At 39.6% G+C, this 24,944-nt stretch overlaps 2 long non-coding RNA genes across 2 annotated transcripts in view; both read left to right on the plus strand.

Annotated features, from left to right (window-relative positions):
• The window catches only part of LOC112668738 (uncharacterized), a 38,340-nt gene extending 21,384 nt beyond the window's left edge, over positions 1 to 16,956 (plus strand). Inside the window, exon 3 of the long non-coding RNA XR_003141843.3 lies at positions 16,658 to 16,956. This is a non-coding gene — a long non-coding RNA (uncharacterized LOC112668738). The remainder of the gene's footprint in view (positions 1 to 16,657) is intronic.
• An 802-nt stretch (positions 16,957 to 17,758) lies between these two features.
• LOC125753426 (uncharacterized) lies at positions 17,759 to 21,689 on the plus strand. The gene is made up of 2 exons (XR_007405260.1): positions 17,759 to 20,802; positions 21,186 to 21,689. It is a non-coding gene; the product is annotated as an uncharacterized LOC125753426 (long non-coding RNA).
• The last annotated feature ends 3,255 nt before the right edge of the window (positions 21,690 to 24,944 follow it).

Consider the following 24,944-nt stretch of genomic DNA (forward strand, 5'->3'; position numbering starts at 1 on the left):
TGGAGGCCTACACTTCACAATGGTGGTGAGTGCATGAGCCACCACTGGGGTGCTCTGGCTGAGAAGCGTCAGTATTCAGAAGGCCAGCAGTGCTAAGTCTTGGGAGGCACGTAAGCTGGGTCCAGTGTGGGATCTCAACAAGAAATAGATGGTTTATTTATAAAGGGCTACTTCCAAATGTCTGGTCCTTATAGTACAATGCCAACAAGAACTGCTGCCACCTTTAGGCTTAAAAGGACAAAGGGAAGAAGAGATTTCTAGAACTGGAAGGAGAGGGTCATGTACAGCAGATTACCTTGAGAGGAGCAGGAATCTCTAGGGAAGGAACCCAGTGAAGATGAGGCAACTGTACAGGAAGGGATCCAGAGAATTAAATACCTGAGGTGGTCCAAATAGACCCAAATAGGCAGAGTAGAGTGGAAAAGTGTGTGCTGAAACTGGATCTGGAGAAGTAAACTGAAGCTGCCTGCCATATCGATAGGTAAAATTCCAAGTAATAGGAGTTCATATTCAAAAATCAAATACATGCAAGGAACTGAGTCAGCGAATCAGAATTAGGAAAAGCAACAAACCTCAAGACCAGATTAATGCAGACTTTGAATAAAGAAATTATAAATAAAGAATATAGAATGAGTATATTTAAAAATGAACTATTGAGGGGCACCTGAGTGGCTCAATTAAGCGTCTGCCTTCAGCTCAGATCATGATCTCAGGGTCCTAGGATGGAGCCCCATGTCTGGCTTCCTGCTCAGCAGGAAGTCTGCTTCTCCCCCGCCCCTCCCACACTCATGCTCGCACTCTGTCTCAAATAAATAAAAAAAATAATAGTTTTTTTTTTTTTTAAATGAACTACCTGGATGATCTCAAAATAAAAAATTTCTGCACAGTAAAGAAAATAATAAAAAAAAAAAAACTAAAAGACAACCTACTGAATGGGAGAAGATATTTGCAAATGACCTATCTGATAAAGGTTAGTATCCAAAATATATAAGGAACTATACATATATATATACATATATATACAAATATACAACTCAATACTCAACAAAATAAATAATCCAATAAAAGGATGAGCAGAAGACATGAACAGACATTTCTCCAAAGATGAACAGATGGCCAACAGACACATGAAAAGATGTTCAACATCACTCATCATTAGGGAAATGGAAATCAAGACTACAATGAAATATTACCTCACACCTGTCAGAATGGCTAAAATAAAAAAAAAAAAAACACAAGAAACAACAAGTGTTAGTGAAGTTGTGGAGAAAAAGGAACCCTCATGCACCATTGGTGGGAATGCAAACTGGTGCAGCCACTGTGGAAAACAGTATGGAAGTTCTTCAAAAAATTAAAAATAGGGCTACCCTATGATCCAGGAATTGCTGTACTGGATATTCACCCCCTAATTACAAAGACACAAATTCAGAAGGATATATGCACCCATATGTTTATTGTAGTATTATTTATAATAGCTAAACTATGAAAACAGTCCAAGAGCCCATTGGTAAATGAATGGATAAAAAAGATGTGAGATAGATATAGATATATAATGAAATACTGTTTAGCCATAAAAAAGAATGAATCTTTGCCATTTGTAACAACACAGATGGAGCTGGAAAGTATAATGCTAAGCAAAATAAGTCAGTCAGAGAAAGACAAATACCACATGATCTCACTCATGTGTGGAATTTTAGATACAAAACAAGCACAGGAAAAAGGAGAAAGAGAGATAAATCAAGAAACAGACTTAACTATAGAGAACAAACTGATGGTTATCAGAGGGGAGGTGGGTGGGGGATGGGGGAAATAGGGGACGAGGATTAAGGAATACTCTTATCACCATGGGAAAAAAAGGGACATTTTCACTCTACTGAGAGGAAATAAAATAAAATAAAAAGGGTATATTAATACATTTAAAGAAGTAAAAGAAGATACTAGAATGTGATGAAGAAATGAAGGGCCATCAGAAATAGTTTGGGTAAAATGAAAAACAACAGATATTCTGGAAATAAACAAATACAGAATAACTGAAAATATAAAATGCAACAGATGAGCCAAAATTCAATACAGGAGAAAAAGAATTGATGAACTTGAAGAAAGATCTGAAGATATTACCAGAATGCAGAGCAGAAAGACAAAAGTATAGAAAATATGAAAGAAACATGGGGCATGGAGTGAGAAGGTGCAAGCATATGTGTAATCAAGGTCTCAGAGGAAACCTTGGCAGACACACTCTGAAGACAGTCCCCATGCCATATTATTCACACCCTTGTATGATCCTCCCCTCTTGAGTGTGAGCAGGACCTGTGAGTTACTTCTAGCCAATGGCATGTGGACACAGCAAAGGTGATGAAATGTTGATTCTATGAATACTGTTACATTACATTGTCACATTTGTCTTGCCAACAGATTCTGGATAGACTTTTTTCCCACAGGGTCTAATCAGGGATGGCAGCTGGGGCCCCTTGGAAACTCATCATATTCTATGCTTGAGAGAAGTGTCCTTGGACAGAAGAAGGTGAAAACTGCCCCAGTTTCAAGTTGTGAGGAGCAGCTGCTTCCCAGGAGGGGAGAAGACAAGGCAAGAAATAGGCAAGACATCTTGTGGCATCTCTTATGTTTGGGTGCCATGAAACACACTCAAGACTGAAAAGGATAAAACTGCTCTACTTTAATGATGGTCTGAAGAGCAGCAGGATGGGATGCTAAGCCTATGAGATTTCCAAGGCCAGGTGTACACACAGACTTGTGCTCTCTGATATGAAAAACTCTTTGTAGATCTGGGCATCCTAATAGGTGGGACTCCACTTCTACCCAGAGGCAACCGCTAATAACTTTTGGCAGAGTGCCACTGTTATGGAAGGGTGTTTTCAAAAAGCAAACTCTTCTCCTGACCCAGAAAAGCTCTCTGTAAAGGTAGTGAAGTTTGGAAACAGTTTTATTGTTGAATAAGCATAAAACCAGAATGTGATGCACATCACAGACAATCCATTTAAGAGATTGCAAAGACCGTGATAACCTTTCAGAAAGGTTGCAGCAGATTTGTTCCCACTGGGAGGTCTAGAGCATTGACATAGCACCTGAGCACCTTCAACCCAGGGGGTTCAACATCTAACTTGTAGGAGTTTCAGAAATAAAAAAGAAAAAAACAGAGGGAAGAAAATTATCAAAGATACTAGCTTGAAAAATATGAAATTCCCAAAAGACATTATATATAAGCAATTTCATATGATTCAACCCAATGTTACAGAAAATCTTTCTCAGAATGGAAAGACACGAGTCTCCAGATTGAAAATGCCAAATGAACAAAAGAGTATGAATAAAAAAAGAATCACACATCATGAAATTTCAAAACTTCAAAGATAAAGGGAAGATTTTGGAGGAGAGGGACAGAGTGGTGGACAAGGGAAAAAGGTAGCAAGGGAGGGAGAGATCATTTACAAAAGGGTGAAGCATCCTAATGCCTTCAGACTTCTCAACAGCAGTAACTGCTCAAAGGCTGTAGAGCAATGTCTTTAAAATGCTAAGAGAAAATTATATTCAACCCAGAATTCTTTACCCAGCAAATGACCAAGCAAGTATAAGAGTAGAATAAAGATTCTTCAGACATGCAAGAACCAAATGAAATTACCTTCTAAGTGATTTTTCATAGAAAGTTACTGCAGGGTGTGCTTCAGCAAAGCAAAGGAAACTAAGAACTATGACATGGGGTCCAAGAAACTGGAGTTCCATTCTGGAGGGCGGAAAAGGGAAATCCAAAGATAATTACTATTGCCTAAGGAGCAGATTGGGCAGCGCTTGGGTGGCTCAGTGGTTGAGCATCTGCCTTTGGCTCAGGTCATGATCCTGGGGTTCTGGGATTGATTTCCACATCAGGCTTCCCATAGGGAACTTGCTTCTCTCTCTGCCTATGTCTCTGCCTCTCTCTCATGAATAAATAAATAAAATCTTTTTTAAAAAGAGCAGGTTGGGGCAGGAGGAATGAAGGTGGAGCAGGGCTGGTCTAGGGTAAGATAAAATGTGAGAGGGGACTAATAGCACAGTGGACATTTGGAAAAATTACTGAAAGATTCATAGGAACATTTGGAAAAAATAATTATAGCCACATAAATGACTGAGCAAATGTATAAAAGGAATATACCCAATAAAGGAAAAAACAGTTTAAGAAAAGAAACATAGTAATACTTTTTATGTTATAATTATTTTGAGAGGAATGGGAGAGGATAAGAAAATGAAATCCCCAACCATCTCAACAGGAAATCAATCAGAAATAAAATTTATGACTTGATAAATATCAGAATAGCATACTTATTTAGAAATTTTAATGGTAAATACCAGAGAGGGAAAGCAGTTAAAAGTATTTTTGGCGATCTTTTCTGGAATGTGGGACTGATGTGAGGGTTGGGGATAAGGAACAGCTATATTTTCTTATGAACTTTTGGCGCTGTTTAATTTTGTGCATGTATTATTGGTATAAAAATAAAAATTAATTACAATTTTAAAACCCCTGCATACTTTTCTCCCCCACACAGAAAAAGCATATGAACTCACTTTTACATGTTTCAAAGATCAGATAGCTTTTTTTTTTTTCTGTTCTGATGTTTATCTAGAAATAAATCTATTCTGATGTTCTAAGTGAACCCTCTGACTCATACCTGGAGAAATATTTGCATTTATGACCTCAGAGATTTTTAGATCTCTCTGCTCATGTGAGGGAATTTGTGATTCTTCTGTCTCTTCTTTGAATTTCCCACCTCTTGGCGGTTATCAGGGGCCAGAGAGAATGCCTATTCTACACAAGGGGGCATAGTGTTTTGGCAAGTGTTGGGACATGACTTGGATATAAAAGGATTGGTTAGAGTGAGGGATCTAATCTATAACAGGTATCCTGATGGCGCCTGAAACCCAAAACTTTCATAGAGCTTTGTTGCCTGAGCAGCTGAATTTGAGTTGATCTTGCTATTTATTAGCTCTGTGGGCTTGGACAAGTTATTTAACTGACTTAAAATTCTAATTCCTCAATTAACTAAGTGGAGATAAAAAAATAATTAGAATTTTGGTGAGGATTTAACAGGATAATTTATGCAATTTATTTATTTGGCATGGTCAATAAATTAGCTATGATCAGTATTATTTTTAAAAACAACGTTGACCCCTTATACACTTAATAAGGGTACTGAGAATAATATAACATAGTAAAAAAAAATTCATGGAGTTGCTATCAGATAGACTGGAGTTCAGATCTGGGCCCAGTTACTTGCCTTCTTATGACTTGAATGGAGTGATCAAACAAAAGTGAGGTGCTCAGGGCTTCCCACTGGGGCTCATGTCAGTGAGGGCCTCAGACAGTTGTGTCTAGGATGACCAGACCAAAACTCACTTGGTAAGATTTTTGAAATTGAATGAACAGAAATCAGCTCTCATCCTAGAGAGCCATACAAGTAATGTATACAATGCGGTAAATATATTATGTTATAGATGACATGTACAATGTAGTAGATATATTATATACCTATAATATATAAAAAGTTCTTACATATCAATAAAAAAGGTAACTAAATAGAAAAACATGCAAAGGATATGTCAGAAAAAATAGAACACAATGATACCTATGTGAAAAGATTTCCAACCTGCAACATTCAAATAAATGCAAAATAATACAATAATATAGCTAGTTGATTCTGATATACAGGAAACAAATTGATATCAGTGTTTGTTTTTTTATCTTATTTTATTTTTAAAGATTTTATTTACTCATGAGAGACACAGAGAGAGAGAGAGAGGCAGAGACATAGGCAGAGGGAAAAGCAGGCTCCCCATGGGGAGCCTGATGTGGGACTCGATCCCGGGATCATGAGCCAAAGGCTCAACCACTGATCCACCCAGGTGCCTCGATGTCAGTGTTTGTTTTTTTAATTAACCTTTTTATTTTGAGATAATCATAGATACATATGCAGTTATAAGTAATAATAAAGAGATCCCATGTACCCCTTAACTAGTTTTCCCCAATAGTAACCTCTTGAAAAATTATAGTACAATACCACACTCAGGATATTGGCTTGATACAGTCAAGACACAGAACAATTCTATCACTGTAAGGATCCCTCATGTTGCCTTTTTATAGCAACAGCCAAGAATGTTATGTATATGGAACCATATGGTATGTAAATTTTGGGATTGGCATTTTTTTATCACTCAGTCAAATTCTCTAAAATTTCACCCCAGTCATGATGTTATTAATAGTTTTTTCTTCTTTTTTGCTGAGTATTGTGGGATAGATGTACTACAGGTTAGCCATTCTCCCTCTGAAGACAATTGGGTTGTTTACAGTCTGGAGTTACTACAAAGTAAGCTGCTATGAACATTCATGTTCAGTATTTTGTGGGAATTTAAGTTTTTATTTCTCTGGAATAAATGCCCAGAAGAATAATTGATAGGTTGTATGGAAAATTCATGCTTAAGTTTTATAAGAAACTGCCAAGCCACTTTTCAGCGTGGCTGTACCTTTTTACTTTCCCACCAGCAATGTATAAAAAATTCCAGTTTCTCCACATCCTTACTGGCATATTTTTATTAGACCTATTCTGATGGGCATGTAGTGGTATCACATTTAAGTTTTATTTATTTATTTATTTATTTATTTTATTTTATTTTTTAAATTTATTTTATGATAGTCACAGAGAGAGAGAGAGAGAGAGAGAGGCAGAGACACAGGCAGAGGGAGAAGCAGGCTCCATGCACCGGGAGCCCGACGTGGGATTCGATCCCGGGTCTCCAGGATCGTGCCCTGGGCCAAAGGCAGGCGCCAAACCGCTGCGCCACCCAGAGATCCCACATTTAAGTTTTAATTAGCATTTCCCTGTCGACTAGTCATGTTGACCATCTTTTCATGTGCTTGTTTGCCATCCGTGTATTCTCTTTGGTCAAATGTCTCTTCATATCTCTTACCCAATTTCTAATTGGATTGTCTTGAGAGTTCTCTATATTTTCTAAACACTAGTCCTTTGTTGGATGCATGGTTTGCAAATATCTTCTAACCTTCTGTAGCTTGTTTTTCCCTCCTAACAGTCCTTCACAGAGCAAAAGTTTTTTATTTTGATCAAGTCCAATTTTTCCATTTTCCCTTTTTTGAATTGTGCTTTTGGTGTCAAGTCTAAAGAACTCCTTGTCTAGCCCTGTATCCTGAAGTTTTTCTCTTATTTTTCTCAAAGTTTTTTTAATGTTGAGTTTTACATATAAGTATGTGATATATTTTGAATTAATCTTGCATTAAGTGTGAGATATAGGTTGGGGTTCACTGTTTTGCTTCTGAATATTTAATTGCTCTAGCACCGTTTGTTGAAAAGGTTATCCTTTCTTCATCAAATTGCTTGTGCACCTTTGTCAACAGTCAGGCCTGTTTGTGTGGATCTATTTCTTGGTTCTCTAATCTGTTCCATTAACCTAGGTGTCTATTTCTCCACCAATACTACACAGTTTTTATTATTGTGGCTCTCTTATAAGTCTTGAAATCCATTTATTATTCTTTTTCCCATTTGCTCTTCAAATTATTTAAGCTATTCTAGTTCCTTTGCCTCTCTCTCTAAGTTTAGAATATCAGAGTTATATAAGCTTTATTAAATGAATTAGGAAGTGTTCCCTCCTGTATTCTGGGAGAGATTGTTTAGAATTGCTGTTAATAAAAAAATTAAAGAAAAGAATTGCTGTTAATTATTCATGTGGGAGAATTCTCCAGTGAAACCATCATAGTCTGATGTGAAAGTCAATGAAAGTAATCATAGTTCTAATTTCTTATTTGAGAGTTTTAAAATTATGAATTCAATTTGCTAAATAGGTATAGGGCTATTTCATATTAAGTGAACTGCAATTTGTGCTTTTTGAGTAATTAGTCCATTTCATCTAAGTTGTCAAATTTATGTGTCTAGTATTGTTTGTAGTATTGCTTTATTAACCTTTTATTAATCTTCAAGATCTGTAGTGATATCCTCTGTTCCATTCCTGATGTTGGGGATTTGTGTTTTCTCTTTTTTTCCACCAGATAGCCTGGGTAGAGGATTGTCTATTTCATTCATCTTTTCAAAGAACCAGGTTTTCTTCTTGATTTTCTCTATTGTTTTTGTTTTCAGTTTATTTGATAACTTGTCTTTATTGTTTCCTTCCTTCTGGTTGCTTTAGGTTTATTTTACTCTTTGTCCTCTAGGTTCTTGAGACGGGACCTTAGATTACTGATGTGAAATTTTTCCTCTTTTCTAATGTAAACATTTAGTACTTTAAATTTTCCTTTCAGCACTGCTTTAATGTGTCCCACAAATTTTGATGATTGTACTTCCATTTTCACTCAATTCAGTGTGTTGCTAAAAAAATTTCCCGTAAGACTTCCTCTTTGACCCATGAGTTATTTAGAAGTGTGTTGTTTAGTTTCCAAGTGTTTGGAGATGTTTCCATTTTTTTCTGTTACTGATTTCTAGTTAGATTCCATTGTGGTCAGAGAATATTTTCTGTTTGATTTAAATTCTTTTAAATTTGTTGAGGCTTATTTCTGACACAAGACATGGCCTCTATTAGTATTTGATCTTTGCACATTTAAAAAGAATGGGTATTCTGCTGTTGTTGGGTATTCTATAGTCATTTATATCCAAGGTCTTCTATATCCTGATTTTTCTGCCTAGTTGTTTTATCTATTGTTAAGACAGGGGTATAAGAATTTTATTATCATTATACTTGTGATGTGTCTTTTTCTCCTTTACTTCTGTGAGGTTTTGCTTTACATATTTTGCAGCTGTGTTGACTGGAGTGTACACATTTACCAATGCTATGTGTTTTTGGCAGATTGACGCTTTTATTATATAAAATCCCTCTCTGTCTCTAGTAATTTTATTTGCTCAGAAATATACTTTATCTGATATTTATAGTCTCTCTCTTTTATTTTTTTGAAGATTTTATTGATTTGAGAGAGAGAGAGAGAATGAGTGAGCAGGGGGCAGGGCAGAGGGGGATGGAGAGGGAGAAGCAGACTCCATGCTGAGAATGGACTCTGACTCATAGCTCCATCCCACAACCCCAAGATCATGACCTGAGCAGAAACCAAGAGTCAGAGGCTCAAGTAACTGAGCTACCCAGATGTCTCTTTCTCTGCTTTTTTTTTTTCAAATGAATGTTTGCATTAATGTATTCATCTTTTTATTTTCTACCTGATTGTATCATTATATTTGAAGTAAGTTTCTTACAGACAGCATATAGTTGGGTCACATTTTCTAGTTTGTCTTTTAGTTGGTGTATTTTTTTTTTTAGGTAAGCTCTATGCCCAAAGTGGGGCTTGAACTCACAACCCTGAAATCAAGAGTTTCATGCTCTACTGACTGACCCAGCCAGGCACCCTTTAACTGGTATATTGAACCCATTTACACCTAATATAATTATTAATATTTTAAGGGTTACATTGTTATTTTTATTAAACACTTTGTTTTCTATTTGTTTTGTCTGGTTTTTTTTTTTTTTTTTTTTTTTTGTTTCTCCGTTTTTCCTAACTTCTTGTGGACTAACTGAGCATTTTTACAACTCTATTTTGACTTATCCATAGACTTTTTAAATATATCTCTATGTATAGCTTATTTAATTTTTGCTGTATGTGTTACATTACATATCTCTAACATCATAGTTGACAGGTATCAATCAACATTTTGCTGGTTCAAGTGAAGTGTAGGCATCTTACCTTTTTTTTGACTATTTCTGTTTATAATTGCCTTAAATAGTCCTCTATATACATGTATAACCATGTTGGACAGCATTATAATTTTGGTTCAATCATCAAACAACTTAGGAAACTCAAGAAGAAAAGGAAAATGTATTTTTTCATATTTTTACTCTCTTTGTTTTATTCTTCCTTCTTGATGTCTCAAGGTTTCTCCTTTCAGAGACCTTCCTGTAATTATTCTCTTTAGGGTAGTTCTGCTGATAACAAATTTCCTTAGTTTTTCTTCTTCTAAAAATGTTTTAATTTAGCACTTGAAAAATGTTGTACCACTTCTTTCTGGCCTTCCTGGTTTCTGATGAGAAATTCATTGTCTTTTGAATTACTTTTTCACTGTAGAGAAGGTGTTGTTTGTCTCTTTTTGTGTTTAGAATTTTTTTTCTTTGTATTTAGTTTTTAGAAGTATGACTATGATGTGTCATCTTGGTTTGGGCTCTTTGATTTCACCCTGCTCAGGATTCACTCAGCTTCTTGAATTTGTAGGCTTTTTTTTTTTTTTACCAATCTAGGGAGTCCTTAGACATTATTACTTCAAATATTTTTTCAGTTTTCCTCTCACCCAGATTTTTCCTGTCTTTGCGAGGCTCTGATGGTACCAATGTTCAATATTTTGTTATCATCCTGCAAGTGCCTGAGGTTCTTATTCATTTCTTTTATCACTTCTATTTTCCCTCTGATTGCAGATGGGGCAATTTCTTTTGTTCTATCTTCAAGTTCATTCATTCTTTTCTGAGTCTCCTCAATACTTCTGATGAACTTGTCCATTGAGCTTTTTATTTTGTTATTGGAATTTTTGGTTCTAAGTTTTCCAGTTGGTTCTTCTTTATATCCTGTACTTCTTTGAGGAGACTTTCTATTTTTTCATTTGTTTCAAGTGATTGTTCATTAAAGATTTTATGGTAGGTGCTTTAAAATTTTAGTCAGATAATTCTAATACCTCTGTAATCTTGGTGTTGGTGTTTTATTCATTGTTGTTTTCTTAATTTAAGTTGAAACGTTCCTGCTTTTTGTTATGGTGAGTGATTTTCCATTGAAACGTGGACATTTTGGATCTCATATTATGAAAATCTAGATCTTATTTAAACCTTCTGTTTCGGGAATCCCTGGGTGGCTCAGTGGTTTAGCACTGCCTTCGGCCCAGGGCGTGATCCTGGAGACCTGGGATCGAGTCCCACGTCTGGCTCTCTGCATGGAGCCTGCTTCTCCCTCTACCTGTGTCTCTGCCTCTCTTTCGATGTCTTTCATGAATAATAAATAAAATCTTTATATATAAAAAAAAAACAGATTTAAATAAATAAATAAACCTTCTGTTTCAGCAGATTTCTTCTGAAACTGCTCTGTCAGGGGGAAGGAGGATGCTGCCTCATTACTGCCCAATGCGGGTAGAAGTCCAGGTTTCCTACTTGGCCTCTTTTGACATTGAAAAGGGAAGAAGCTCCTCATTAGTTCTGGGTGAAGTGGGAGTTCTGGCTTTCCTTAAGGCCTCCACTGAGACCCTCCTGGAAGGGTCAGGAATGCCAAGAAACTGCTGCCCATATGGCTTCCACTGATGTTATAGGTATTGGCCTCATTTCTGCTAGGCAGTAATGAAAATCCACTCCACTAAGTCTTCTCTAGGTCTTCTCTGACATCATCCTGGGTGAAATGAATCAGAAGGAGGTTGAAGGGCCTCATAACAGCCTTCAATGTGCAGACAGTTAGGCTTCCCATAAGGCCCTAGTTGGAATGGGTAGAGATTGGGCCACAATTTTTTTCTGCAGTTATTGGCCAGAAGAGGAAGATTATTATTGGAACGTTTTCTGTCTTGCTATGCATGCTGCATTTTTCCTGGTCCTCTGGCTAGAAAGAATAGATATTTTAGGGAGCTTTTGAAAGGATCTGTTTCTCTTGGTGTTTCCAGATAGTTGGCTTCTTCTCTTACTGCTTTATTATGCCCTGGGTCTCAAGTGCCTAACTCCACCTTTTAGATATTATAAATATAGTAGTGCTCAAGGAGTTTTGTTGTGTTTAATGGGAGGAATAAGGAAAAATACATTTAATCCATCTTCCCTGAAGCAGAAGTCTAGGTGTATTTATTTTCATGTAGGCCACTTTGTTTACCTCCTTTATAATAATAGGAAGAAGACTCTAAAGAAGGGGAAAATGATTAATAAGAGGTGACTGCTTTTTCTGTACCAGACAGCCTAAGATATAGTTTTGAACTCATTTTACAGGTGAGGAGCACATGTGCAGGTCTCAAGTTTATACAAGTGGCAGAGCTGGAAATCAAGCCCAGGTTGATAGCACCCAAAGCCATGATTCTTAATTCTCCTCTTTTTTCTTATTTACTCATCTCTTTCCAGTTGCTCATTTCTGGTTAAACTTGTGCCTTTTGGGGGCTGTCCGATGGCAGCCATTTCATAGAGAAGTCCCCTAAAGTAAGAGTGAGAGGAATACACACTGGAGTCACACTGCCCAATTCAAAACCATACTAATAATTAGCCAAATGCCCTTAAGCAAGTTACTCAACCTCCTCCATCACATATTCCTCACTTGTAATATGGGAATAATAGTGGACCTGCCTCATAGAGCTGTTATAAGAATTAAATAAATTAATATTTGTAAACTGCTTTGAATAATGCCTGACACAAAGGTATTAATTTAGTCCTTGTTATTATTCTTTATACACTGTTACACAAATGGTCCCTCTTCTGGAAATATTTTTCCCCATTGCCAACCCAATTCAAAATATTGCTTTACATTTATCTTGTGGCTTAGAGTGCCCTTGCCCACTGCCTCTTGTCACCAGGAATATGAATATCCAATTTGGGAAATAAGAATGTGTAGTGTGCTGAGCAGGAAGCCTGGAATCTCACAGGTGCTTAGTAAAAGATTGCGATTTTGCTCTATTAGGGAAAAAGATTTCCTTTAATTCCCAATCTATATTTGTTATTCTTATTTTATAAGTTAGGAATGTGAGAGAGAAAAAGGCTGATTAACTTGCCTAAAGGCACAAGTAGGTTTTTAAATCTTGCTCTAGTGTATGTGCACTGCCTTACACTGCCTCCCTGTGAAATGGCCTATATAGGGCAGATCTAAAAGTAGACAGTGTCACCCAGGTGGGGATTGTCAAGCTATGAGTGACTGGGAAGAATAAGGAAGCTATCCCAATATTTCAAGTGAGAGATGCTGGTGGATTCAGATATATTTTGAAGGTAGAACAAGATGTGCCATTGGTTTGGATGTATGGTGTAAGGCAAAGAGTTAATATTGAATTATGTTTTTGGCCTGAGCAACTGAGGATATGGATGTGATTTGTTAAGAGGTGAAATGGGGAAGACCAGATTTGTGGAACATGAATCAAGTTTTATTTGGAATCAATTATAGTTATATACCTCAAATGAAATTGTCACTGTATACATGAATCAAGTTTAAGGAAGAAGTACAGGTTAGACTAAGGAAATCCATCCATCAATCAATCAATCCATCAGCCTGTTGATGGTATTAAAACATGAGAATGGATGACTGAACTTAGTTGCGTCAAGAGAGTGAAGAAGAGATCTAAGAGCTGAGCCTGGGGTCTTCTGATACAGATTAAAATTAAGTAAGGGATAACAGTGTGTGAAAGAGCTGCTTTAATTGATTCTATTCTCTGAGGGAAATCAGAAACAAGGTAGAGAATGAGGACAGAGGATCAGGGGTGAAAGGTTGTCCTAGAGGTTGGGAGGCTGAGTTGAATAGGGATGTTGAATAGAATTGCCAGGCAACATGGAAAGCCTGCTTGAGGTTTGATGTCAGGAACTACATGCAACTTGGGGAGGGGTTATGGAATCTCAGGCAGGAGCAGCTTTGTGGGTGCAGACATAGAGCAGGCAGAGATGGGTTTAAGGGAGTTGAGGTTTGTTTGGGTAAGTGTAAGAGAGAAAGATGGCAAGAACTTTGAGGCTCCCCTGAGTCAGAGTCTCCTTTCTGCTGCCCCAGACCTTGGTCCTGTTCTCAAGGCTGGTTGAGTTCTCACTGGTGCCTGCCTTCTGTCTCTGTGCTCCTTGTTAATCTCCCTGCCCAGCTCACCACATTCACCCCTCTGGGCCTCAGCCTCCCTCCTCCTCTTTCCCTCCTGCCTCCTGGTTTCATTTCTCATCCTGCCCACAAGCCAGCTCACCCAGAAAAACTGGAACCAGACTTCAAAAGGTATAGTAATAGTGACTTTCTCTATTCAACAAAGACTTCCACCTGCATGCCAGTGCCCAAGCTGATTTTCTTAGAATGTAGCCTCATTGAAATCAGACAGAGTTCTGTTCAGCAATTGGTCCACCCATCCACAAAGCCCTACTATTTGTTAGATCCCTTGTGAAATGTGAAGTGGCCTTCCGCTGTCTTCTGCCATAAGGAGCTTGTTGTCTGGCAGAAGAGGCTGATTCAAGTGAAAAGAATGTAGTGGGCAGTGGGGTGTAGTCTCCCTTCAGACTGAAGGAATTATCCCGTGCCCCCCACCCCACAGCTTCTGGGAGTGCTGCTGGCAGATGCCCCCACCATCAGCCCTCTTGGGAACCGTTTTGGCTGAAGATAGCCACCTAGCCAAAGGTCAAGCTGGTCAGTGCCAGGTTATAAAGGCCCAGCTTCCTCAACCCAAATTGAGACATCGTAGAAGGGTCATCCCAGCTTCAGAATTCCCAAGGGGTGAGCTGAGGCTTTCACTGAGATTCCATCATGGCTCAGCTTCTCCTCCTCCTCAGTGCTTGCCTCTTTCCCTCTCTTCCACAGATGTTGGCCCCAAGAATATCCCTTAATAAACTCCCTGCACTCTAATCTCCATCTCAGAGTCAGCTTCCTAGGAACTCAGTTTACAATAGTAGGTTACAGGGGTGATTCAAGAAAGCAGATGTTAAGAAGGGATATTAACCATTTTTAGAAATATGCTTTTTTGACATTAACTAAAACCACACCAGTACTCTGAAATAATACCTTTACTGTGGCCTCATTTTCGGCTAAATCATAATTGTGTGCCATCTTGTGGGTCTCAAGCCCAGACCCTTCCTCAAATGTAAGTTGTGCCCACACTTTCTCCCCTACTGCCCCAATCTCCAGACCAACATACTGTTTCTTGAGTGTGTATGAGGACACTTGGGATTGTGCTTACTTCTGTCACGCTGGGATCTCATAGTCTGGGCTGAAAGACAGTGATCAGAATTCGGGGCTGCCAGAACAACTGGGAATTGTGGGGCATAATTCGGCAAAAAGGCACTAGAATTCATTGCAAAAACTACCCTCAGCTGCGGGGTTATCTCTGAGAACTGAAGGAACACCATAGATTAAGTGATTATATTCATATGAGAGTCCAGAATAGGGAAATTTATAGAGTGCCCAGTATATGAATGGGTGCTTAGTGTTGGGATGGGGGTGTGGAGATGGGAGGGAGATAGAGGTTACAGGTAAAAGAGGGTTAACTTCTGAGGTGATAAAATGTTCTGAAGCTTATGATAGTGATAGTTGTGCATATCTGTGAATATGTGAAACAGACATTAGATTGTACACTTTAAACAGGTGAGTTATACATGGATTTTATTTTGATAAAGCAGTTTAAAGTAACTGAAGGAAGAATGGAGATGAAACTAGGGGCATCTGGAAGCAGGGGCTCTGATGTTGCCAGGACTCTTCCATCTGTTGAGTTTGCTCTTGCTGCTGCAGGATGACAGAGTCGGGGGCCCCAGCAGCTAGCACTACCACCAGGGAATAGCCAGCTTATGATCTGAGTGGTCCTTAAATGCAGGACTTAGTGAAACTCCCAGTCCTATGAATTTTCTCCCTACCTACCTTGATGGTAGATAAGATGAGGCTGACAGATGATAAGGAAAGACTGATAAGGGTCTTAGTTTGGGCTCCAAGAAGCAGAGCCCAAGATAGGATGTGGGTGCAGGTAGTTCATTTAGGAGGTGGTCCTAGGCATCAGGAATGAGGAAGTGAGGCGGTGATACAGGGAAAGGCAGAAGCCAGCCTAGGATGATACTGAGTAGCTTCTGCTGTGAGCACCTGGGCCAGATCCTGATGGGGACCCTCTGAGCCAGGGCCAGGACTTGGCAGAGGCACTCAGGATGCAAGTGCTCAAGGGAGAACTTGTTCTCAGGGGCTGGTCCTTCTTTCATACAACCTGACTGTAAGGGCTGCCTTAAATGTTGCCTTATCCTAGTCCTTGCCTTGCTTTGAAAGACTAAGTAGGACTCACTGAACAATTGCCCACCAGAACTCCCGCAACAGGAAGCTGGGGTATCTTGTCACCGACCATGTCCCCACAGCCCCCCCACACACAGATTGAGTGTCACTAAATCTTGTCACTTCCGGCCATCAGTCTGGGAATTGAAGAGGAAGCTGCTGGCCTTCCACGAAGCACCCACTACAGATGAGGTAAACTATGAGGGCATATGGGCCTGGGTATCAGTAGACAGCATTTATTGAGAAATGGTATTTAGGGAGGGCTTTAGCATTTCCTTCCTCCCCCCACCTTCCAGTCCCTTCCGCTTCTTTGACATTTTAAGCATCGTGGAAAACTTGGAGTATGTGGCTGGGCCTCCTGGCATCTGAGAGATGCCGGGACAAGTGGCCAGTCCTGACCTGGGAAACCCTCCAGGTGAATCCTGACAAAGATCTGGAGTTCACTCCTCCTGAAAGCATCCCACTCAAGAAGACCATTGCATAGGACTCTGGGAGATACCCTGTCAGAAACCTAGGCCTGGGGGAGTGGTAGGCAGCCATACATAGAAGGTCTCACCCATCCATGATGGGAGCTCCTGAAAACCTCACAAAAGTTCTCTATGGCAAAGAGGTATCCTTGGGCATGCATGCCACAGGGCATTGGTGCCAGGCTATCACCAGAGCAATTCCAATAGACTTTCTCTGCCCCCTCTTTTCCTCCCTCTCCCAATGCAGCCCTGGAGGACGGAGAGGCAGCAGAGAGGGTGGGGAGGAGAAGCAGGAGGAAGACAAGTTCTCCCCTCCCCCTCCCAGCACCGCTCTCTCAGCCCAAGCAAGGCCCAGGCTGGAGGAGGGGCCATGCTGAGTGGGCAAAGGTCAACACTGTGGTAAGTGATTGAACTATTTTTAATACCTAAAAGAAACAGAGTTTTAACAACAAGTATGACACAGGAAGGTAAGGGGTCTGATGAGCACTCATACCCATGGGGAAGAATGAGTCAACAGGTCTGCACGGGCAGTGAGGAGAAAGAAAATGTCATTTTCTGCTACAGCCCTCATGGGTTCATTCATCTAGCTTTGCCCAAACTTGCCAATATGGCACTCATTTAAAATTCTATATATATGTCTAAAATCTGCTCAGAACCTGGAAGAGAGGAGAAGTGTGGTGAACTGGCACCCTCAGATCCTCATCAGCCAGTGAGGGCTGTCCCTGCACCATTTCTTAAGCAAAGGGAATTGTTGGTTGCTAAGCAGCTACCTCAATTGTGCCTGCTGCAGCCACTCCCCATCAGAAGGGCCCCAGACAGTGAGATATAATCAAGCAGTCAAGACAGGAATATCTAAGAACTAGAATATTTACAGTAAGTTCTGAATTGGCATTCAGCCAGGACCTGGTGGTACTGTGGTCCCAGATGTCTATAATCAGCATAGTTATTAAATAGCTTGAACATCATTCCTGGGAAAAGCTACACCCTGCATGCTTGTTGATAGCTCAGTGATGCGTGGCACAAGGATTCTCCTTCCACCCTGAGACAATGGAAGGGACAGTCTAGCTTAGAGTTTGCAAATTCAATGTGTACACAGATCATGTGGGCTTCTGTTAAGATGCAGAGTTAGCTTCACCAGATCCAGAGTGGGGCCAGGATTATGCATTTCTAACTTGTTCCTAGTGATGTCAATGCTTCAGTGTATGGATTACTAAATTTCAGTAGCAAAGAGCCAGTCTAAGTTCAGTCTAAGCCCCACATTATAATCACATGAAGGAATCTGCAAAAAAACTGAGATTCAGATTTCATCAGTCTGGTGTGAGGCCCTGACACTGATATTTTTTAAACTCCCCCATAATTTTATAAACTGCTAAGACTGAGAAATGCTGATTTTGAACATGTAAGAAGTTTGACTGTTATTTATTTCATAGCTGCTCTTTACTTATGAAGATAAACATGGTTGAAGAGTTAATGCCTGCATGGCCAAAGGATGAAATCAATCTAATTCTCTCCAGATATGATTGAAAACGCCCAGGAAGTGCCATCCTATCTGCAGCTGTTATCTTACACTATTGCTTGAGATGGCCACTAACCGAAGTACCCTCCGGCTCTCACTGCCATCCAGGGGCAGACAGTGCTGCACCAGACTTGGGGACAGCCCCTACTGAATGGATTGTGGTTGCTCTGAGCTGTCTGTGCAGAAGGAGGGGAGGCAGGGTGTGTGCAAGTATGTGTGTAGGAGACATCTATACAGCTGTAATGGAAATTCTGCATGACTACATCAGCCGGAGTGCCCCTGGCGCCAATGGAGCCTTCCTCTCTGAGTCTCACAGCTGGAAAGTAGTTTCTTTATTTGATGCAAGGCAATGCCAGCAATGCTTTGAGACCACTCTGTGAAGTTCTCAAGTGCTTTTTGTATCCATTTCCTAGGGCTGCAGTGACAAGTCTATCATCAACTGGAAGCCAAAGTCCAAAATCAGGATGCTGAGAGAGCCAAGGCAATCATATCAGATTAAAGGCCCACCCTACTCAAGTATTCATCTTAACTACTAACATCCACAATGGTCCTAAATCTAAATAAGGTCATGTTTGAGGAAGAACATGAATTTGCGGGGGTTGGGGGGATATGATCTAATCCAGTACACTTTTCTTACTTATAAAGATTCCTAAGGACATCAGAGGTACATATTAGAAATACTTTGCCCAAATGCCTTCCAAAATGACCCATAAATAGAAGTCCTCTGTCTAACACTTGAGCCCAGCCCTTTCCCTTTCCAGCAACTTCGCAAGCTGCTGAATGCATTGGAAAGAATGCAGAACGTGGAGCCTGGTGGACCTGAGGTTGAATCTCCACTTAGCTGTGTGACTTTCCTTAAGTTGCTTCTACTCTCATGATCTATAAAATGGGTCAATAGAGGGGATAACCAAACATCTCTTGGACACTTTCTTTTGTGTGATACACCATCAAAGAACCTTCAGAGTCATTATTTGATTAGTAAAATATCATTCTCATGTGAGGATAAGTTAGTTAACTTATAGCCTAATACCATGTTGGTGAGGAACAAATATTAGTTCTTTTTACTTCACTCCTCACCCAAAGTGCTGGCAATTTGATACTCCTGCCTACTCTTTAAGCACAGCTACCTGGATTATCTGCCTGTGCATTTCCTTTTTAAAAATTAAATTAGGGGATCCCTGGGTGGCTTCATGGTTTAGCGCCTGCTTTTGGCCCAGGGTGCAATCTTGGAGTCCTGGGATCGAGTCCCACATCGGGCTCCCTGGATGGAGCCTGCTTCTCCCTCTGCCTGTGTCTCTGCCTCTCTCTCTCTCTCTCTCTCTCTCTTTCTCTCTGTGTGTGTGTGTCTCATAGGTAAATAAATAAATAAAATCTAAAAAAAAAAATAAATTAAATTAGGGGCACCTGGGTGGCTCAGTCAGTTAAACGTCTGCCTTCAGCTCAGGTCATGATCCCAGGGTCCTGGGATAGAGCTCTGCATCAGGCTCTTACTCAGTGGAGAGTCTGCTTCTCTCCCCCTGCTCCTCCCATTCCTCGTGCTCTCTCTCTCACTCACTCTCTGTCTCTCTCAAATAAAATCTTTTTAAAAATTAATTAGTGTAATTTAATTAATTTGTTTTTTAAGTAACCTCTATCCCCAACATAGGGCTCAAACTCACAACCCTGAGGTCAAGAGTCACATGCTCTACTGACTGAGCCAGCCAGGCACCCCTGTTTTTCATGGGCAGCATGGAACAGAAGACTTGGGGATCAGCTCTGCCAGTAACTCATTGTCTTTTCATCTGGCTCTACCTTGCTGCCTTCTCAAGAATGAGCAATATCTTATACAACATGCCAGTGTGGAAAGTGGACTTCCAGGGCCTGGGAGGTACAAGGCTCTCAGATGCTGTGGGGTGTCCCTGTCCTGAGTTCAACATCAAAGTGGCCCTGAGCTCACCTGCTCCACCTCACCATCTGCCCCTACGTGAGTCTGCCCGTTACCTACACTGAGTTGTGTTCAAAACACCTTATGGAGCCTCCAGGTAACTGGCTTCTAATGTTTAAAGAAAATGTGAAACCAGCAGAAAATCCCCTCTCTGGGATGGGATGTGTGTGTGTATTTTCTTGCTTTCTTGCAGGACTTCCTATTTCTGCAGAAATTCTTCCCCTACCCCATTTAGCTCTAGAAGTCACTAGGCATCCATGCAAATCTGTCAGCTACTGCATCACATTCTTGCTTTGTTCTCTTCTCTTTCTTCTCTAGAGACATCTTCATTGAGTTGCTGGTGTGTCCTCCTGGCACAGTGGACACTTCTGATGGGCAGAGCTGCCAAATCTGCTAGGTGTGGCTATCCAGGTGTCAAGCCATGGAGATGGGGGGTCCCACTCCCAGTTTACTGGACAAACCTTGGAACATTGCCTATCAACAACTGGAACATCCCATTTCTATAATCCATCACATTTTTAAGGAGCACAAATGTTTCTATCTTGTTAAGTCACAACATCCTCATGGAGATTTTATGCTGATGTTGCAGACATCAAGAAAGGGAGTTGGACTAGATAATATTGATAGATTTCTTCAGCTCTTATTTATTCATGCAAGAAGCATTTGGGGAACACTGTCACTGGATATTTGGGTTGCTCTGAGAATTTAGTACTAATATGTTCAATGCTGCAGTGACCAATCCTGCCCGTATCCTGATGTACTAGGCTACTTTCCATCCGTGGAATTGCTCAGCCACAAAGGATGCCCACACTCAACTTTACTAGATAAGCTGAACTCTTTTCCCGATGGATTAAGTTACCTTAGACTCCCACCAGCCCTATAGAAGAGTTCTCAGAGCTACAAAATCCTTGCCAACACTTGGCATTGTCAGACCTAAATTTCTGATCATCCGGTGAGTATAAAATAGCACTTCATTACATTTTTTATTTTAATTTCCCTGACTACAAATGAAATCAAATATCTTTTCTTATGTTTATTGGTCGTTTGGGTTTTCTGTTTTGTGAAGAGACTATTCAAGTTTTTCACTTGTTTTTAGATAATGTTATCTATTTCTTATAGATTTTAGAATGTCTTTATATATAATTTTGGATAAAAGTCTAAAGTTATGTGTGTTGAAAATGTCTTCTCTCGATTTTTGGATTTTTTTCTTTTTCTTTTTATGTGTCTTTCAGTGATAAGTTTTTCATTTTAATGTATTTGGCTTTACTAATGATTTTCCTAAAAGATTAATGATCTTTGTGTCTTTTTTTTTTTTAACTTTGTGTCTAATTTAAGACATCAGCTGTGCATTATCAACAATAGCCAAACTATGGAAAGAGCCCATATGTCCATCAACTGATGAATGGATAAAGAAGATGTGGCATATTATATAATGGAGTATTACTCAACCATCAGAAAGAATAAAATCTTGCCATTTACAATGATGTGGATGGAGCTAGAGTATATTATGCTGAGTGAAATAAGTCAGTCAAAGAAAGACAAATACCATATGATTTCACTTATATGTGGAATTTAAGAAACAAAACAGATGAACATATGGGGAGGGAAATAAAAAAGAGAGGGGAGACGCCTAGGTGGCTCAGTTGGTTAAATGTCTGCCTTTGGCACAGGTTGTGATCTTGGGGTCCTTGGATGGTCCTAGGCTCCTGCTCAGTGGGTAGCCTGTTTTTCCTTCTCCCCCTGCCTCTCCCTCTGCTTGTGCTCTCTCTTTCTGTCTCTCTCTCAAAAAATAAAGTATATTGAGAGAGAGAGAGAGAGAGAGAGAGAGAGAGAGAGAGAAACCACATGAGACTCTTAATGATAGAGAACAAACTGAGTGCTGATGGAGGAAGGTGGATGGGGGATAGGCTAGATGGGTCATGGGTATTAAGGAGGATACTTGTTATGATAAGCACTGGTGTTGTATACAAGTGATGAATCACTAAATTTTACCCGAGAAACCCATATTGCACTGTGTGTTAAGGACCTAGATTTTATGTTTTTATTTTTAAAGATTTTATCCATTTATTCATGAAGAGAGAGAGAGAGAGGCAGAGACATAGGCAGAGGGAGAAGCAGGCTCCATGCAGGGAGCCCGACGTGGGACTCGATCCCGGGTCTCCAAGATCAGGTCCTGGGCCCAAGGCGGCGCTTAACTGTTGAGCCGCCCGGGCTGCCCAACTACCTCGACTTTAAGTAAAAATTTGAAAACAAAGACATCAACTATGGACTGATTGTGTCCCCCCTCCACCAAATTCATGTTAAAGCTCTAAATCCCAATATGATTGCATTTGGAGATAGAGACTATAAGGAGGTAACAAAGGCTAAGTGAGGAAATGAGGATGGGGCTTATCCAATAGGATTAGAGTCCTTATAAGAAGAGACACCAGAGAGCTCTCTCTCTCATCTCCATGGAAGGCTCTGTGAAGACATAGTAAAAAGGCAGAAAGAGACCTCTCACCAGAAAAGGAATCAGCTGGCACCTTGATCTTGGACTTGCAACCTCCAGAATTGTGGGAAATTGATTTCCGTTGTTTAAGCTACCCAGTATGTGGTACTTCGTTCTGGTGGCCCAAGCAGAATAATACAATATCCTTCCTTACCAGAAGGTTACAAAAACATTTTCCTATATTAACTTTTTAAGGTTTTATAGCTTTTCTTTTCATGGTTACTTCTTTAACCCACCTGGAAATAATGTTTTTGAAAGATGTGTGGAGTATGCGGTTAAAGATTTTTCATATGGCTAATCAAGAGATTTAGCATTTGTTGAAAATTTTTTTCTTTTCTCGCTGAGCTATAATGCCAACTGTGTCATAAAACAAATTCCAACCACAAGTGTGTTTGTTTCCGGGCTCTATCTTTGGTCCTTTGATCTATGATCCTCCCTGTTCAATTATTTGGTCTTAATCAACCAAAGTTGTAAAATAATTACTGATAATCTGGTATGGTGAGACCCCACATCATTCTTTAGCAATATCTTGGCTCTTTATAGGCATTCATATTTCTAAATAAATATAAGGCTAGTTTTTCAATCACAGAAAAATATTGTGAGGGTTTTTAATAATTATATTAAATCCTTAAATCAGTTTGGGGAGAACTGACATCTTTTGCTATTAGTCTTTTAAAACGTGAACACAACATATTTCTATACCTATTTAGGAGTTCTTAAATGCCTTTTAATAAAGTTTTACAGTTTTTTCTATAAAAGTTCCTGTCCTTTTTTAAAAATTTTTTTATTTATGATAGTCACACAGAGAGAGAGGCAGAGACACAGGCAGAGGGAGAAGCAGGCTCCATGCAGGGAGCCTGACGCAGGACTCGATCCCGGGTCTCCAGGCTCAGGCCCCGGGCTGAAGGCAGCGCTAAACCACTGAGCCACCCAGGCTGCCTATGGAATTCTTTTTAAGTTATATTTTATGTCTGTTGCTGAGATACAGCAATGCAATGGAATTGGGTATTACCAACTTTTCATTCAGCAATCTTACAAAATCATCTTGCTAACTTTAATAGTCCATCTATGGACTGTCTTGGGTTTCCTACATTTGTAGATTCATTTGTGTTTTTTCCTTACATCCTCTGTAAACAATGATATCTTTATTTCTTCTTTTTAGTCCCTACACCATTTATTTCTTGTTCTTATTATGCAGATTAGTGTCTCTCATACTAGGTAGAAGTAGTGATAGAGTAAGCATATTTTTCTTATTCCCAATTTTTAAAAAATTTTTGTGTATTTTTTATTGGAATTCAATGTGCCAACATATAGTACAACACCCAGTGTTCATCCCATCAAGTGCCTTCCTCAGTGCCCGTCATGTAGTCAACCTATCCCCCCATCCACCTCCCCTTCTGCAACCTTTGTTTGTTTCCCAGAGTTAGGAGTCTCTCCTCTAATTTTGGTTAAAAAATTAACCCTCTCTAATTTTGTCTCCCTCTCTAATTTTTGTCTCCCTCTCTAATTTTTCCCACTCGGTTCCCCTCCTTCCCCTTATAATCCTTTCCCAGTTTCTTATATTTCATGTATGAGTGATTTAATAACCTTTTTAATAAATTTTTGTCTCAAAATATTTTAATGCAGTGCAATACACATGTGGGACAGGCCTATATCATAAATGCAGGAATTTCTTTACATTGAATCCCTCTTTATGACCAGCAGCCAGATAAAGAGACAGAATATGACTAGTCCCTGAGAGGCCCCTTTCCATCTTATTAAGTCACCCCACAGAGGTAACCAGTCTTCTGACACCTGATGAGATAGACTGGTTTTACCTGGTTTTTGGTTCCTATTTAAGTGAAATCATGTAGTATGTGCTCTTTGTTTCTGGCTTCTTTTGTGCAACACTGTGGAATTTATTCACACTATTTTGTATAATCATAGCTCATTCATTCTCATTGCTTCCGTGTATTCCCTTTTTTAAAAGAAGATTTTATTTATTTATTTATTCATGAGAGATAAAGAGAGAGAGAGAGACAGAAACATAGGCAGAGAGAGAGGTAGGTTCCTTGCAAGGAGCTTGATGTGGAACTCGATCCCAGGACCCCTGGATCATGACCGGAGTCGAAGGCAGATGCTCAACCACTGAGCCACCCAAACACCCTGCTGCAGTGTATTTCATTGTGTGGATATACCAGAATGTATCTATTCTACTATCGATTGGTACTTGGGTGGTTTCCAGTAGTATTCTATGAATAGCGCTATGAATATTCCAATACATGTTTTTTGTGAAGTATACATTTGTGTTGGGTACATATCTCAGAGTAGAGTTGGTAAACCATAGAATATGTACATGTTCCATTCCAGCAGAAGATGCCAAACTATTTCCAAAGAGTTTGCAATAGTTTACACTCTCACCAGCAGAGTGGAGAGTCTCACATAAAAATTTTATCTGTTTGCCTGCATCTTTGAGATTATTATGTGATTGTCTGATTTTTTCCCATTAATCTGTTAATACGGTGAATTACACTCATAGATTTTTTTTTCCAATAAAAAAGCAATCTTTCTTCCCTGGGATAAATCCAGCTCGGTCAAGATGTACAAATTGCTTTGTACATTGCTTG

The sequence above is a fragment of the Canis lupus genome, chromosome 23 (genome assembly GCF_003254725.2).
Source record: "Canis lupus dingo isolate Sandy chromosome 23, ASM325472v2, whole genome shotgun sequence".
In the NCBI taxonomy this organism is placed as follows: Eukaryota; Metazoa; Chordata; class Mammalia; order Carnivora; family Canidae; genus Canis; species Canis lupus.